The sequence below is a fragment of the Morone saxatilis genome, unplaced genomic scaffold (genome assembly GCF_004916995.1).
Source record: "Morone saxatilis isolate NCDOM2014 unplaced genomic scaffold, NCSU_SB_2.0 Contig5, whole genome shotgun sequence".
Classification (NCBI taxonomy): domain Eukaryota; kingdom Metazoa; phylum Chordata; class Actinopteri; family Moronidae; genus Morone; species Morone saxatilis.
The window spans coordinates 12,959,198-12,965,615 of NW_023340095.1; positions in this window are offsets into that span (position 1 = coordinate 12,959,198).

Here is a 6,418-nt window from a genome sequence, read left to right on the forward strand (position 1 = left end):
TCTTGGTAAATATTGAACCAAAATGCTATGCTAAATGCGAGCTTTGAGCTAATTGCAAATGTCAGCATGCTAACACAGATGACAAGTTTTAGAGGTAGGGTATAATGTTTACAATGGTCCGCATCCTGGCTTGTGTGTTGTGTCTTGTGAGTGTTAGCATCTCTAAACAGCACCTAACACCAAGTACAGCTGAAACTGATGGGAATGCCATTAGTTTTTCAAGTGTTTGGTTAGCAGACTTCCCATTGTTCCAAAACCCCAACAATCCAAAAAAATCTCTCATTGGACTAAAAGCCCATTATGCCTACTACTCCGAAGGCCAAGTGTTTGGACAATTAGGGAACGAGAAAGTCAGGTGACCTTCGTAGTCGAACGTAATTAACGTTGTGAAGCTGACACAGTGTAGATACTTGTGAATGTGTGTAAAAATGTCATGGCTATCCTTTCAGTCTGCACCAAAATAGCGGCCCATTCAACAGACTGACAATGAGTTGCCTAAACATAACCATAATGTAAAAACACTGGTTATGCTTTATTTGCAGAAGTGGTCAGTATGAACATTTTCTGACTTTCATTAACATTCATAAAAAATATAATTTCTAAGAGCCAGGTTGTTTTATTTTCTTAAATAGGGTCATGCTGTTATGTGTTTTTTTTGTTTGTTTTTTTGTTTTTTGTGTTTTTTGTTAGTGTGCTTTGCACCCTTAGGCCACCGTACTGCACCCTGGGCGGAAACAGAAAGGGAGAGAGAGTGTCCAGAGAACAACAGACTAACAGACAACAGGCTGTACTCATTATTGTCTAAACCAGCAATTAGGTGTTTGCACAGCGATAGAGTTGACCAGCTTTATTCAAATCAAAGGTTTGGCAGTAGTGGTAATGGATTCCAGATTTTCTCTTTGTGGTTCTGGACACTGACACATACTGTCACCAGGCACTAACTCAGTCCAACTTTGAGGGCGAGCACCAAAGAACACTGTTATGGTCTTGGTCAGCAAGTGAGGCTGTCATTATTGCGTTACCATGGAAAAGATGTGTCACAAACTCAGTTTTAACGAGGGTGTACAGCTCAGTAAACTATTGACTGAGCTACTGTAACTGGGCCAGATTGCAGCACTGCTCCATAGCTTGTTTAATGAATTCCTTGAAAATAAAATATCACTGCCTGTCCACAATATACAAAAAAAACACAGTTGTCATCATTATGTGTTCGCATAGAGGCTATGTACTGGTAATTAGATGCAGAAAAATGTTTAGCAACATGACACACTGTGATCAAGTACACCCGCCGCTCTCCCACCACCTGAGTTGTGATATTCCTTTAAAACTGCAATTATCAGAAGATTAACAAGTTCATGCTGCTACGACAAGATGCTGTGAGAATGAATTTTGGTTCCAAGAGCACTTGGCTGTTTGCCATCGCTGAAGGTGACAGAAATCTTGCCGATCTTGCATGACGGCGAAGGGGGATGGACAGAGCTAGCTGGGTGGAGCTTATGAATCTGAAAGTCATTGCTGTTTGGGCTTCCACCCTGCCCTCGCTGCCCCAGTCCACCAGATCAGCTTTACTCAGCAGATTCCTCCCCGGTGGGAAACAGTGGAGAGGCGGCTGAAAACAGCCTAACCAAGCACGTGGCCAAAGCCCCCACTGTCCTGATGCTAATTATTGATCAGATGATTAAGGCAGATGAAGAGATTTCTTTTTGTGAAAGTGAGAGCTGTGATTGTGCATGTTTGACTTGTCTAGAGAGAGCTGCCAAAAGATCAATACTTTCAATCACACCAGAGAGCTCTTCTGTCAGTCACGCTGAGTAAGGTGATTACAATTGAGTCTTAAGACAATGAAGAACTTCACGGGGCTTCCTCAGGCACACTCAGCCTCCTCGCAGGGAGTCTAATGAACTCAGACCTACTAAATAGGCCTCCAAACCACTTCAGCACAGATCCTGAGAGACTGGCCCCGCTGCTCTGTTGCCAAATTCACCAGCTCTCACCTGTGAGCGCAAACAGCGTGCACACTGCACACGTGTAGACACAAACATACACCCACAGGCCAGGAGAAGCAAAACTGTAACCTTTCATAGTAAAAGACAGAGAAACAGCATTGATGACCACTGAAACCTTGCATGGAGCCCTTGCACAAATCATTCTTTCTTGTGTGTGTGGAGTTTGGAGTGGGAGGCCGTTTGCTGGCAGGAGGTTACATGGTCAGAAACAGCAGGAAAACCTGACAGAGTGATGGCTTTTCCTTCAGTGTATTCATAGACCAGTCAAAGCAGCTAGGGCTTTTTCTTCTTTTTGACAAACAGATAAGTAGACAAGGATAGTGTGTTTTTGTACATACTATTTCAAACTTATGGAAGCTGTGTTTTAATGTCTTTTGACAGTGGATGGAATGTTTTCAGCCAGTGTTGAACCTTTTTTTAAATGTAATGTCTGAAGAAAATTAAGATAATTATTGCGGTCTAAAAAATAATGAAATGATAATGCAAGATTGGCATGTTAAAGATTAAAGCTGTTCAACTAACTACTTTTTTTAAATTATTTTTTTCTTTTATACTGATGTCTAGCTGTCAGAGACTTTATTTAAAGCATTAGAGTAGAGTGTGCCAAAGTGCAAAAGAAAGTAAATGTAATGATTTAACACTTAAGCAAGAGGTATAGGCACTTTGATCATCATGCTAAGTAAACACCCCTGCAAGAATGGAACAAAGATTCAGTAGTTTTGTGTTGGGGATCTTTCTCTTCTCTTGTTTTTAACAGGCAGCATGTAGCAGCATCCATCCCTCTGTGGCTGACACCAGCCTTTCAGGGAGCAGGTGACTTGTTAGTACTCTAAGCAACAACGGGAACAGATGTGTCCCTGACAGTGGATGGATGGTCAGGGTCCATCTGGTCAGTGCAGCCCTGGACAGGAATGATGAATACAGCTTCATCAGTGAATAGCTGTCATCAATCGCATGGCGTGGCGATGGCCGGTGACAGCCACACGCCAGCCCCGGGCCCCAGGTGTGGTGAGCAGAGAGCGGGCTGGCTCTGGAATGCAGGTCAATCAGGCAAGTCCAAGCCAATGTTATACATCGCAATGTAAAGTGCATGCATTACAAAGAAGATGGAGTGCAATGCTTAGCCGGTGTGCAAAGAATCAGCTGGTTCTTTGATACAGATGCAGACTGGCTCACAGATTTATTTCAACACAGGGCTGTTACTGAGCTAAGGACGAGCACCAGGCGTCTAGACAAGTCATGGCTCTACATTGTCTTCCCCGGCGGTCCCAAATGAAATGTGCTGCATCCTTGTCTGCTTCAGTGCATAGACATGGAGAGGTACTAAAACACTGACCTTGCTTTGGACCATTCTGAATATGTTATGGCTCCCGGTTCCCTTGAACTGTCACAACTTTAAATCGACCACTTCTAATGGTTTCATACACTGTGTGGTGATCATTATGCAGGATGCACCACCTGATCTTAGAGCTTCTTTGAAACAATCATATCTTACTAGAAATCATACTGTACATCCCTCTAATAGTTTTTATTTATTTATTGTTGTAAGAAAAGGGCTAAAGAATAATTGCAGCAGAGCCTCTCTGTCCTAATGGTCAGGCATGCCATGGTAGGTGTGTTCTCGGACCTTGGTGTCGGTGAAAACAGGTCATGCACTCATTTCTGACTCACAATTGCAACAAGAATTGTGAAAATAAAGTGTACAGTACCCTAGAAACAAATTGTCACACATCATACATGTCCTTTAATTATGGAAAACACAAATAGTGAAAGAGAGAGGAAATGCATAAACATCAGAATGTCATATACATAAGAAGGACATCCTTAACATCCATTTATGACAGGCCAGAACCAGGCTGAATGTTTTTTTTTTTTTTTTAACAATTACAGATTAATAGTTGTCTTTACACAGCTGTCACTGAGGTCATCCAGACCTTAGTGTCAGGATATAAATAGCATTTAATATATGACCTATTAGAGATCATACATATTTATTGCCATATTTCACCTCCACTCTTGCTGAATATCAGTCCGAACCACTTCTAATCCTTTCAAGTCTACCGATATTTAAATGCCCGATCAATATTTTTGGGATAATTGAAATTATGGGTAGTGGAAGCAGTTAAATGAACGCATGAAAAATTGCTTTTTTTATCCTTATCAATTGATCATAATTGAAACTGAATGTAAATAAACCTTCAACAGCACCAAATACACGATTGATTGTGTATTATTCTTAAATACATTTATTCTTCTAATTCGTGTGTGTTCATAGTAATTTGTTTAAAATATATGTATATATGTTCAAAATATTAAAAGATGTTTAATTTAATATATTCTATCTTTTGTCCTCTGAAAACATTACAATTAATGCAACAATCACTTTGAACGGTTTCTTAAAAGAATGAAGATAATGTTTCTGGAACGCAATTTAAGAGTATTATCAGAAACAGAATTACCAGAAAAAACAAAAACAAGTTTCAGTTGCTGCATTGTCATGTTTCAGCGTAATAGGGCGCAGTTATTTGCATGACAGAGAAGAGGATTGCTCGTCACTTTTTTTTTCCTTTTCTTTTCCCTTGGTTCAGGCATTTTCTCTATGAGCAGAGAAAGGTGGTGTGAGCCAGCAGAGAGCTGGTTTTGTACATTTTTGCTGCCCTGTCGTTTTCTCAGCAGGGTGTCTCTTGGGAAAATCAAGGGGAGGGGAAGGCCATGGGGGGAGGGTCTGGCAGAAAACACACGCACACACACACAGGCATCACATCTCCAAAACACATCAAGGTGTCGGCCGTCTGATGCTGCTTACATGTGATTAAGCCTTTGCCTCCAAACAGGCTACATCTGATGCCCCTGCTGGTGTGTGTATCCAATGTGCTGTAGTGCTAGCACCCCCCTCTCTCTCTCTCTACACCCCCCCCAACCCCCGCTTTCCCTCCCCTCCAACAGATGCTGCAGATGACCATCTCAACAAGAATCACTCTCATGTTCGAAGCTACACTTTGCTTTGTGAGGCTCCCTGAAACTGACATTAATCCACTTTTTCTTCTATAGACTGACAAGAGCATGGAATGGAGGTGTCACACTTTCAGGCAGTGCAAGGGGCAGTTCGGCTTTGACGGCCCTGCTAAAGCACTGCTGCTGCCTGTAACAGTCAGAACACTGCAAATTGGAAATCCAGAGGAGATCATCTGTAAAGAACACGTCTACTGGTGGTGTAGGATACAACCGAGCCAGAGAGGGGGAGATGAGAAAAAGCCAGAAAGCAAACATCCAGGAATAAAACGAATAAAAGCATTCCGGTCATTCTAGCAGAATATAACCAGGAAATTTCCAGAGCAAAAATTTCAATTTTCCCATGAGACCTTACTAAAAGAATATAACATAGTACAGGTAATATATTGTGTCATGTGTGGCCATTCAGCTGTTTGTCAGGAATGTGTGGTTCACATCTTGCTGATCTTCAAACAAAAACTCTCCATCTCTCTGACATCTGCTGGGATGTTGAGTTTTACCAGGTTCCCGGAGTATTTATTAGAACATGTGGGGCAAATTGCATTACCTGAAGGAATTTGACCAGGTCAGATGCAAAGATTAACTACATGTATTAAAGTAATACTTTTCTTTAGAAGCAACATATTGGCTTCTTAGCAGGAAAACCTTGTTATGAGTTCATTCCATCACTGACCAATATCTTGGGATTTCCGAGCGGTACTTCATTCTCTTGCATACTACACAGCTTGTTGTATTGATGAGGATCAAAAGCGTTGCTTGTTCGTGGGTCAGTAATACATCTGATTACATCACAGCTATGGGTTGCATATTAGATTTGTGATGATGCAAGGAAAAGGACAGAAAAGTACGATTGCAACTCGAAATGATTTCAGATGTTCAATGTAGCACCTACAGTGTAACTGATGTGTTAAGTGCCTGGCAAGACACGGTTTTATGGTTTTATTCCCCTCATCTTGTGGAACACCAGCCACAGTGACAGCTTTCCTCTGCAATCTAGGCCGAGGTTTTTGCTGTTGGGTAGAATCAGTTGAGTCATTTGGATGCCTTGCTTATCTAATGGTTTGGCGATGGCAGAAGCCTTCAGCCTGCATTAAAGCAGACATCAGCCTACAAGAGAGAGTGGCCCAAGAGAGAGAACTACAGTACAAACTAACAATGGCAGCTCCAGTTTTTTTTATATTTATAGCGCCCAGCAGGTGTCAGCCACAGCAGTCTCTCTGCCCCCTTTGACACCCCATGGCTGCTCCGCTCCACCGTATGAAAGAAAAGTGAGGGGGAGGGGGGCAGCTGCCGCCTGGGATTAGGTACCTGAATCCAATCTTGAGGAGCAGTGGGCTCCAGTGGCGTTAAAGTGTTTTCTGGAGAATTTCTCATGTTCCCCACTAGCTGATTATTTCCAG